Source organism: Phoca vitulina, unplaced genomic scaffold (genome assembly GCF_004348235.1).
Source record: "Phoca vitulina isolate PV1807 unplaced genomic scaffold, GSC_HSeal_1.0 scaffold22, whole genome shotgun sequence".
Classification (NCBI taxonomy): Eukaryota; Metazoa; Chordata; class Mammalia; order Carnivora; family Phocidae; genus Phoca; species Phoca vitulina.
Window position 1 is genome coordinate 18,373,797 of NW_022589725.1, and position 11,476 is coordinate 18,385,272.

Here is an 11,476-nt window from a genome sequence, read left to right on the forward strand (position 1 = left end):
TTGCAATAGTGTGGCTATGGCATACAGGTTGGCAGCAGCAGCTTCTCAGGATCTTGCTGGAGTACAGGAATTAGATGAAGAGAGGCTGAATGAGAAGTCACACAGATAAGCCACCTTGAAGGAGAAAAAAAAATCTGGCTGTTCTCAAATTTCTCCAAAGCAATATTCATCAGTAAAACAGTGGAGCAATGCCTACAAGATTTTTTTTTTTTAAGTGTTTTTTTTTTTTCTTTATTCATTTGAGACAGAGAGATACAGAGAGAGAGCATGAGCAGGGGGAGGTGCAGAGGGAGAGGGAGGAACAGGCTCTCCGCTGAGCAGGGAGCCAGATGTGGGACTCGATCCCAGGACCCTGGGATCACGACCTGAGCCGAAGGCAGAGGCTTAACCATCTGAGCCACCCAGGCACCCATGCCTACAAGATTTTTAAGAAAGAACTTTATATCCAGATGTTTCAGTCAAGTTTCTTTCTTTTTTTTTTTTTTTAAGATTTTATTTATTTATTTGACAGAGAGAGACACAGCGAGAGAGGGAACACAAGCAGGGGGAGTGGAAGAAGGAGAAGCAGGCTTCCTGCAGAGCAGGGAGCCCGATATGGGGCTCGATCCCATGACCCTGGGATCATGACCTGAGCCGAAGGCAGACGCTTAACGACTGAGCCAGCCAGGCGCCCCCCAGTCAAGTTTCTTAATTGCAAACCAAGAGTCACACTTTTTCTGTGAAGGGCCAGAGAGTGAAAATTTTAGGCTTTCTGGGCTATATGGTCTCTGTCACAAATACTCAACTCTTGTCATTTTAGCTCTAAAGCAGCTATAGATAATAAATAAATGGGTGTGGTCGTGTTCCAGTACAATTTTATTCATGAATACTGAAATCTGAATTTCATAAAAATTTCATGTTAAGAATACTAAATATTCTTAATTTTTAAAAACCATTTAATAGTAGGTAATGGGTCAGATATGGCCCATTTGGTTATGGTTTGCAGCATCTTGGTTCCAAACAATAGAAACTGACTGACTTGATTAAGTAGGAAAATGAGAGGTTTTTTTTTTTTTTTTTTTTTTAAAAAATTTTGGTTAGCTCACAGAATTGTTGGAAGACTGGCGAACCAAAAGGCTAAGCTTCGAGGAGCACTTTCTAAAATCATGCCTTAGAATTGACCTAAAGAGAACGGGGTGCCTGGGTGGCTCAGTTGGTTAATCATCTGCCTTCTGCTCAGGTCATGATCCCAGGGTCCTGGGATCGAGCCCCACATCGGGCTCCCTGCTCCGCGGGAACCCTGCTTCTCCCTCTCCCACTCCCCCTGCTTGTGTTCCCTCTCTCACTGTGTCTCTCTGTCAAATAAATAAATAAAATCTTAAAAAAAAAAAAGAATTGATCTGAAGAGGAAGCCATTATCACCGTACTGCCGCACAAGGCACTAGAGGAAAGTGCTGGGCCTCCATGGCCCACTGATGTCACTTCTGTACCAAGGACACTGGGAAATGACTGCCCCTGGGGAAAGGCGGAAACAATGTCACCACCCACACCAAAAGAGCAACAAAGAGTTCTTCATGGGGTCTCCTTAAGTTGCTGCATCTGAAACAGAAATCTCAGAAACATCTGATTGAAGAAAGCTAGGTTATATGCCCTTCCATAGAAAGCTAGGGAAGTTTTTGGATTTTGCTTTAGTGAGGCAAGACCAATAAAGCCAAACCTTCTCATTTGTTATGAGAGTGTTCAAATGGTACTAGACTGCCAGACAAATACCATTTGTGTATAAAGGCAACAAACACTTCCTAACATACAAGAACTCAGAAAGTGAGCCATTCTTGTAGAATCTACTAAAAGACCACTTACAGCAAACTAGATGAACAGGAGGAAAAACTGGCAATGTACATTGAATGTTTAACTGTAAGATAAAAACTAAGGTAAGTGTGAGGATAATTGCCATAGAATAGAATGTAAATATTAAGTCCTGACTGAAAAAAAGGAAGGAGGGAGAAGGTAAATAGTGTAAATATGATCTCTTCATCTTTAAAAGCTGGGGTGGAGGCATAAAAGGTACATAAAGCTGATAAATCTATTAATAGAATTAAAATCATATTTCACAAAAAACTCAGATAACATCAAACAAAATAAAGTGGCAGATGAGAGAGAACAAGGATATGTACTACATAAATAGTATGTTCATACACTGTATTTATATTTATACTACGAATATAGTATACTATATATATGCTATATATTATATACATACTAATATATATACTATATTCATATAGTATAAATATTCATTTGCTATATTCACATAGTACATAGTATATATATATTAGTATATATGTACTATATAGTAGGATAGTATATATATTCATATAGTATAAATATACTATATTGTGTTCAAAGAAGAAAATAATAAATACTGTTTAAAAGTCAGACGTTATAACTTATATAAAGTTATAGGGAAAAAGATAATAAATTATCAGAGGAATCTCTTCTGGTTTTCTTCCATATTGTGTTGTCCATTTGGTCTCCATTAATCACGAGGCCGAACTAGCAGCCAAAATTGTTTACATCTCCTCTGTGATCCTAGCTTTTGCAACTAACAAAGCCTCCAACCACAATCCCCAGCATTTGTGTTTCACTTCCTCTCCAATAGGGGACATCCCCACCTAAAAACTTCCCACAACTATAGCAATAAAGGCCTAGGGTTCCCCTCACTCTTGCCTCCTGACCAACCTGGGTGCTTCCCCATGTGGCCCTTTGTGGCATGGTATGTCCCCTTCTCTTGTAAATGTAATTAATGCTTTCCAAAAGCAGTTGTCTCGTGTCTGTCAGCTTACCATACCTGATTAAAACAAATCCCAGTACAAGTTTCAGAACAGAAACAACAGAGCCAGAAAACATTACATCATGAAAAGTTTTTAAAATAAGAGCCTAACATTCATGACAACCTAAATATGTCACATTAATAAATGCAAATGGACTCAACTCACCTATTAAAACAAAAAGATTTTCAGAAGGGTTCACAAACTGTAGTATGCAAGATACACCTAAAATAAATGTCATATATTATCTGCAAGCTAACACTAAACCCAGGAAACTCAGAATACCACTGTAGATTAGAGCAGGGTGGATGGGGGGCGGTGGAGCTATGGGGAGCAGCTACTGAACAGAACAATGCCTTTCACGTCTTGCCCCATGTTCACACTCTCAATTCCCGTGCTCTCAATGTTCCTCACTCAGTCTGCTTCAGCCATGCTGGTCTCTGCTGGTTCTAGAACATTCCAGGCATATTTCCTATCTGAGGGCCTTTGCACATGCTGTTTCTGCCATCCGATATGCTTTTCCACCAGAGAGTCACATGGCTCATCCTCCCAACTCCTTTGGGTCATTACTCAACTGTCACCTTAGTGTCATCTTTCCTAGACACTTTAAAACTGCGCTCCCCCCAACCCTAACTTCCTTCCTTTTTTTGTTTCTCTTAGCAGTCAATACAATCTAATATACTATGTAGTTTATTCATCTTTTTTATGCCTGTTTCCTTAGGTCCGGCTAGAATGTAACCTCCATAGGGACAGGAATTTTTTACTTTCATCCTCACTGTTAAGTCCCCTGTTCCTATAGCAGTACCTGGCACGTGAGAGGCATGTAGTAAAATATTTGCTGAAGGAAAGTCATTCTGGGGAAGAGGCATGTCAATGAGTGTCTCAGAATGTCCTCTGAGTATGAGAATATCTGTGTCCAAAGATACTCTCACTAAAGGAGCTTCACAATTAAATGGATGTCACCTATTCCATGAATGCCAGCTAGTCTCTTTCTCTATATTGTGTTCAAAGAAGAAAATAATAAATACTGTTTAAAAGTCAGACGTTATATGAATGAATTCATGAACACAGTGTCCATGAGGCCAAGGTTGGCAGCCAGGCTTGCGCTCACCAAGCCTAAACCTCCCCTCACCAAGGGTGACATAGACTATCACCATTGCTGAGTATCTCATTTGCCAGCAGAGCGACCTACCCTGAAATAATACAGTACCATGCTTCAAGGGAACGCTTGCCACTTGGTGGCTGATCACTGGGCCTCCAGGGAGCAGCAGTTTGTTTTCACTGAGGGTGGGAAGGGAGCTTATTTCAGATGTCTGCCCCTCCTGCCTGGCTTCTTTTAGCAATGCCGTATGTGAATTCACCATCATGCTATCCCACATAATATTCCTCCTGACAAAGTCCTTTAATGCCTGAAGAAGTAAGGCAATGGGTTGAAGTTCATATGCTACTGTCTTTACTATGTACTCCATTACCCCAAAGCATCTGGCCTTAGGGGACATTGGAAAGGACAGTGAAGATTCAGTGATGGTGCCAGCTAGGTGACGATACCTTGCAAGTCTGGGGTGCCGTTCTACGTGAACTTCTCCAAGCTAGTGACCACTTCTTGGTTCTGTTTCTCCCACAGCCAGAATACACGGGCCTAGGAAACAAGGTTATCAAGGTGAGAATGTAGCTGAAATAGAAGAAGAGTACGCACCACATAGTCAGTGATGGGCCTGTATAAATAACTCTCATTTTATAAAGGAGGGAAATATGGTTCTTGCATTAACATGTTGTAGTTGCTATTGTTATACAGAAGGTTACAAATGGGTAGAATTTTGTATATGCATATTGCCTAGCCAAAGAGGTGAAGGTGGTGAATAGGGTGATTTGATACCCAACCTTCATTCCTACCTCTTAGTGTGCCTTCCTATCATGCAGAGACTAGGAAGCAAAGAGACATTTCCCAAAATCCTTTTGCAGCCAGCGTTCTGAGTGTGAGTTGGATTGCACCGACTAGATGTCCTTTGTGAGATTTGGAAGGTAGAAGTGAAGAGAGAGCCATCTTCCTCCTGCTTGTTTTCCGGTGGCATGTGTAGTTGAGACATTTAATTTCTCTGCAGCCAGCTTCTAGCAGTCACTGAGAAGCAGCTGTGGTGTGATGGCAGCAAACCCCATTCTCCACCTTTCTCACTGTTGTGGGGGTAGCAGCTCCTGCAGCAAGCCAGACCTGCAACCTTTTCCTGGGAGTCAGTTCTGGAGACCCAGGATGGAGCACCCACTCCTCCAGCCCTTCCAACAATATTACAAGCACCCAATTCCGTTTTGCAATCCTTCTTTTTACTGTGGCTACAGTGGTTTGTGTTTCCTGCAACTAAGCCCTCAGGGATACATCCTTATCCAAAGCATTCCACCCAGATCATATACAATACTTACGGTCATGAGGCAATATTAATTCACAAAAACTGCATACGGCTTTATTTAAAGTTATGGAGGTAGCCATCAGAAGAACTAAAAACAGACAAGCTGTATTAGGTTTGCTCTGGGGAGTGGGTCTGGGGATGGAAAGGTAGAGTGTACCTACTGATTTCCCTCATAAAGCTTTTCTCCACGGTGGAATTAGTTACCATGTGTATGTACAGCTTCCTTCATTCCCAGGTTCTAGTGCCCAGAACCTGTGACTATGTTAGGTTACATGGCAAAGGAAAATGAAGGTGCTAGTCAGCTGACCCTAGAATTGGGAGGCAGGCCTGATATAATCAGGAGGAACTTTAAAAGTGACAGAGGGAGGCAGAAGGACAGCGTCAGTGAGAGGAAGATGTGACTGCAGGAAAAAGGCACAACAGACGCAACACCATTGGCTTTTCCGATGGAGGAGGGAGGCATCAGACAAGGAATGTGGGTGGGCTCCAGAATCTGGAAAAGCAAGAAAACAACAGCTCTGCCAGTGCGTTGACGTTTAAAGCCCAGGGAGACCCGCGTCAGACTCTGACCCACAGAGCTGTAAGGTCATAAATTTGTGTGAAGGCACTCAGTTTGCGGCAATGTGTTGCAAGAGCAACAGGAAACTAATACAACATCTTACACACGGTGTTCCAACAGTAGGAGCTGATATGTAGTCATGACGCTGAAAACCAGCTTGGGAAAAAAAAAAAAAGCTAAGTCATGTCATTCTGTGGTCTCCTGCTCTCTGAATTTTGGAGAATTGCTCAGTGAAAAAAAACCTCTCAGCTAAAATTTCAGTTGTGGAAGTTTTTAACATTTTGTTATTGGCACCTCCCCTATGAGACCATAAGATGCCCCTTCTCCCCGCCCCCCTCCCCCCCCCCCACCCCGCTTTGGCTGTAGTTCTGTACCATCAGAGGTTACCTAAACAGCAGCTAGACTAGAGGTTTTTGGTAAGGGACCAGATGCCTCTCTGGCCGTTCTCAGAGAAAGGTCACATACCTTCACCAAGGCCAAGAATAAAAAGGGAGGCACCAGAATTTCTGGGTTGCTAAGTTAATACCCCTAAAGAAAAGTTGAGGTGATATCCCTGTGTTTTCTCCACCTAATATATGAGATTAGGGGCTGTAGAGAACAAGTGCAAGACCTGACTCTCGGGAACATGGCAAAGGGCTCATAAGACCACCTGAACTCTGAACACAGGGTTGAGTGAGCACTGCCTAGTGGTTCTTTCTTTGAGGTTGGTGAGTGGGTCTCTTGGTGACAGGATTCCTTTAAATTTTACACAAAATTTGTGTCGCATATGTTTTATAGCTTTTACCAGATTCTACAGGTCTGGAAAACATTCCTTGGAAGACATTTTTTTTATCTTTTAGGGGCTGGAGTCCAGATAGTGAGCAATCATGTAAGTTCTCTGAAAATAGGGGCGCCTGGGTGGCTCAGTCGTTAAACGTCTGCCTTCGGCTCAGGTCATGATCTCAGGGTCCTGGGATCGAGCCCCACATCGGGCTCTCTGTTCAGTGGGGAGCCTGCTTCTCCCTCTCCCACTCCCCCTGCTTGTGTTCCCTCTACCGCTGTGTCTCTCTCTGTCAAATAAATAAAATCTTTAAAAAAAAAAAGTTCTCTGAGAATAGAGACATGTGCAGATTGCCTAGAATCTAGGACATGACTGGTACACAACAATTTTCTAAGTGTTTGTGGAAAAAAAAGAATGCTTTTAGGCTAATTTGCCTCCTGGGAAATGGGCTTGGAATTGATAAGAACAGAAGACAGAGGGTGGCTTTAGTACCAGAAAATCCATCCCAAACTCTGGCTGACGTCTACACAAGTTGACCTTACTTTGGTAACACCTAGTTTTACTGGGTAAAATCTCAGTTTTAATGAGAAAACAGTGAAAAATATTTCAGAAGGGATCCAGCCCTATACTTTGCTCATAATGTCAGAAGGGACCTATTCTAACTCCAATTTTGCCAGAAACACAACTGTTTTTAATGCGATCAGTACTGAGCTGCCCAGCCCTGTGCCGTCTTACCCTATGTATCAGCATGTGCACCAGAATTAAGGTTATTAAATAACCTGATTCAACTGGAAAAAAATTAATGCTGAGCTGTAGGGAGACATGGTTTATAAAAATATGAACAGCAACAACTGTTCCGTGGAGGAAAAAAAAATTACCTTGTGCTCATATTTGAAGGTTTCTCTCAGAAGTAAATCACTGCGGGAGTCCACAGCATTGGTTTAATTTTTTTCTGGTGGGGAATGAAGGTGATTTCTCACCTTCCAAAATTCAGGCACTTGTCCTGAAACAGAAAGGATAGATAATAACATTAAAACAGGGCACCATAAGCCACAAAAAGGAAAACAAGATTCTTAAATTTTTGACAGGAAGGAGGAATAGAATGGAAAATAAAGCAAGTCATACACTAAATAATGTTAAAAAAATCCCTTTGTTACTTTTAAAATATTACAAAGGGAAGAGGGTAAATATATTGAAACCAACCTTTTGACTTCCTCGTTTGTAGGTAATGCCTGCCTCTGTGAGCATTTTTATTTCCTTTAAAGGTTCCTACAAGAATGGACTGCCTAAAACTCTTAGGTAGAGACTTGATAGTTCTAGTACCAGCAGTACTTTTGTGGGAAGGAATTATGACAAGTTAGCACTAGAAGTTGACAAAAAAAAGAAATAGTTTAGATCTCTGAAAGTTTAGATTAGTAATTTAATCTCAGTAAATTAAAGAGTTATTTTGTTAGAGTTAAGAGTTATAGAGTTTAGGTGGAGCTAATCTCTGTGAGTCCTGAGGAGCTTGGCCCTACAACTAATTCCCTCTCTTGTGTTTTGAATCTAAATCCAATCATTTTATTCCTTCCTATTTAAGGCTGTTGGTGTGTTTATTACAATGATTTAAACCTGCGCCTTATTTGAGTTACTAGTTACTAGATACTGGCTTTAGTGTCAATAATTAGGGTTCACTCCTACAAGATTTAACTTGATTCCTAGAGAAACAATTTCAATTTTCTGGTTTGCTTTAACTTCCAACCATTATTATTTATATAAGATCCATTTGCAAAGCTACTTCTTTGCATTATCATTATTTTCTTCTGGTCCCCAAGGAACAGAAAGTGGCTCAAGTTTAGTATGTCCCAGACTAAAAAACTTATTATAAATAACAAACATATGCCTCATTGTATATCTGATATAAGGGGAGGGCAAATATATTTCTAGTTTGTCAGTTTATCAATAGACAGAAAATATTAACAGATTTGGGATAGAGTTTTTTTTTCCAAAAAACTTACGCTTCAAATAGAAGTGACAAGTGAGAAAGAATGATTGGGTTACAGAATTTTCAAAAGCCTAAGATGTATTTAGCACAGTCAGACCTTCAGTGCTTTGCAGCTTACCAAGGAAAACATCAAAGTGGCAAGATACTACTACTCTCTAATGGCAGGATTTTTATTTTTACAACTTCCTCAGCAAAGGATCAATTAAAGGATAAGGAGCCAAATACAGTATAGCTGTGATTGCACAATAGATATTAGTGGCTGTTAATAGCATTTATGTTTTCAAAGAACTAAAGTACACCGTCAACTGGCTAATTATCCAAAGTTAATTATTTACAATCATTTTTTTCTTTTTTTTTTAAAGATTTTATTTATTTATTTGACAGAGAGAGAGAGAGCGAGAGCAGGAACACAAGCAGGGGGAATGGGAGAGGGAGAAGCAGGCTTCTTGCCGAGCAGGGAGCCCGATGTGGGACCCGATCCCAGGACTCTGGGATCATGACCTGAGCCGAAGGCAGACGCTTAACGACTGAGCCACTCAGGCACCCTACAATCCTTTTTCTTTTCATATTCTTTTCTTATCTTAATGTTAGCACTTACATGATTGACTAGGGAAGTTGGGATAAGATACTTGACTAGTATATTTTGGTTTTTTAAAAAATAATTCTAATAAAAAGGGTAGAGAGATAAAAATTTGAAATTAATTTCAAGCATGAAACTTAGGGTTTACATATGGATTTTTAAAAAGGATTTTATTTATTTGAGAGAGAGTAGGAGCAGGGAGCAGGGGGAAAGGCAGAGGGAGAAGCAGACACTCTGCTGAGCAGGGAGCCTGCCGACTATGCAGGTCTTGATCCCAGGACCCTGAGATCATGACCTGAGTGGAAGGCAGACAACCGACTGAGCCACCCAGGTGCCCTACATATGGATTTTTATTTGGATTTTTGTTACAGACTTACTTTTCTAATTATTTTTTTTCCCAATGAGGAAAAAGTTCAGTGACAGAGATTCCCAAACCCCTCAGACATGTGAGCTGCCCACCTATTTAATTAATCTTACTGGATAGAAATTAACAATCATAGTATTCATAAAAGGGAAAATGAACTTATTATAAAACAAATACTAACTGTAGAATTTTTAGGTTTCCTCTGCCTTCCTCCAAACTATGTTAGGAAATATGTTACACTTTTATTTACTGTATGCACCTACTATCTTATATCTGGAATTGTTTTCCGGGGTTTCTGCATTTTTCTCCATCCTTCATCCCAGATTAACGTGTTCATTTATTGACACCTGTCATGTTCTAGAAAATGAAATCAGAGACTAATACTTGGATCTTCTTCTGTCTTAAAATGTTAGGGAAATGCATTGCTAGAAGCACTGTTACTCATTTTTTCGTTTTTTTTTTTAAAGATTTTTAAGTCATCTCTACACCCAATATGGGACTCAAACTCACAATCCCAAAATCAAGAGTCGCATGCTCCACTGACTAAGCCAGCCAAGCACCCCTAGTTTTTAGTCCTATGTATTAAGCTGTCATTGTCCTTTAGGCCAAAATGCCAGACACCTTACTGTCCTACTTTATACTTAGCAGTACTATCAGTAGTCCATAGTAAAGTTGGCTTTCTTTAAAAAAAAAAAATATATATATATATATATGTTTACTATATTTTATTAAAATTTTTTCCAGCTTTATTTGATCTATAATTGACATACATCATTGTGTACATTTAACATGATGATTTGAAACAAGTATATACTGGGAAATGATTACCACAATAAGAGAAAAGACCACATAGCGCCAACTATTACAGGCAGATGCAGCAGGAACACTTGTGGAGCAGAGAGAAGAAAAATCCCAAAAAACAGAAACTGTCTTAAATTAGGAAGAAGTGGAAAGCGTGAATAAAGGCAATTCAGTGAGTGAAAAGCACAGGAGAGGCTGAAATACTGCCCATTCTCACTTGAGAGGATTATCTAATGTCTGTCTATGAGAACTGTAGGTATTTGATTCCAATATGATTATTTTTTTAAAAATTATTCTTTTTACATTCCTAGTGCAGAAAGTTTAGCTTTTCTCTCAATATCAGTATTTCAATAAGTGCATAAGAAATTAAAGATTTCTTTTGATAAATACTCAGATCTACAATGATTTTCAAATTCAGTTGGTCTTTTCCTTTCCTAACTACCTGAAACAAGAGTTCAAGATCAACTTTAAGGTGGGTCTGTCATCACAGACAAGGGTGGGGGGATAGTGCCGAGGCAGCAAGAACCATTAAAATCCAATTTGACACAGAACTCAAGAAAACAGTTCTGCAACACTGCAATATTAATGCATAGTATCAGTAATTAATATAATAATTGCAATATTAATAATGCATAATATTAATCAATGACGAACTCATTCTTAATTATTTTGGCTATTCCTCTAATAAGCAAGTTTCTTAACCTCTTTAAGCCTAAATTCCCTTATCTGTAAAAGTAAAGGTAATAATGGAACCTATTTCGGAGTTGCTGGGAGGATTAAATGCACTAGAACCAAGCTGTAGTAAACACTTTCCTGGTAAACAATTAGTAATTGCTACTATTGTCATTTTCTAATACCCGTATTTTTGACTTATGAAACGCTCAGAAGAGGGAAAAGGGCAGGGAGCTTGTATTAATGACTTCTGTACCAGACACTTCACTCATATTTAAACCTGCCACGAGTACCCCCGGAGCGCTGCACACACCTCGGAGGGGCCCTTCTGCAGGCCACGGGCCTCGGAGGGTTTCAGGCCGAGGCCCGAGACGGCTCCTGCGCTCTCCGGTCACATCGGTCGCGCCATCACCCAGCCCTGCTAGTTCCTGTCCTCCCCTCCCCGCGGACCTCAGCTCCCGACCGTGGGCGCAGAGAAGCCGGCAACCGCAGCCTGCGGCTCCCCGAAAGCCCAAGGCGCCTAACGGCACGCTCCTCCTGCTACCGC

At 40.5% G+C, this 11,476-nt stretch overlaps 1 long non-coding RNA gene across 3 annotated transcripts in view; it reads right to left on the reverse strand.

The window, feature by feature from the left end:
• The window catches only part of LOC116641639, a 43,564-nt gene extending 32,088 nt beyond the window's left edge, over positions 1–11,476 (reverse strand). For 2 of the 3 annotated variants that reach the window (XR_004301210.1, XR_004301209.1), the window contains exons 1-3: positions 11,243–11,475; positions 7,407–7,531; positions 4,356–4,446 (exon numbers count right to left, since the gene is read on the reverse strand). This is a non-coding gene — a long non-coding RNA (uncharacterized LOC116641639). Of the gene's footprint in view, positions 1–4,355; positions 4,447–7,406; positions 7,532–11,242 lie in introns of all 3 variants that reach the window. The other variant, XR_004301211.1, reaches the window with a different exon arrangement.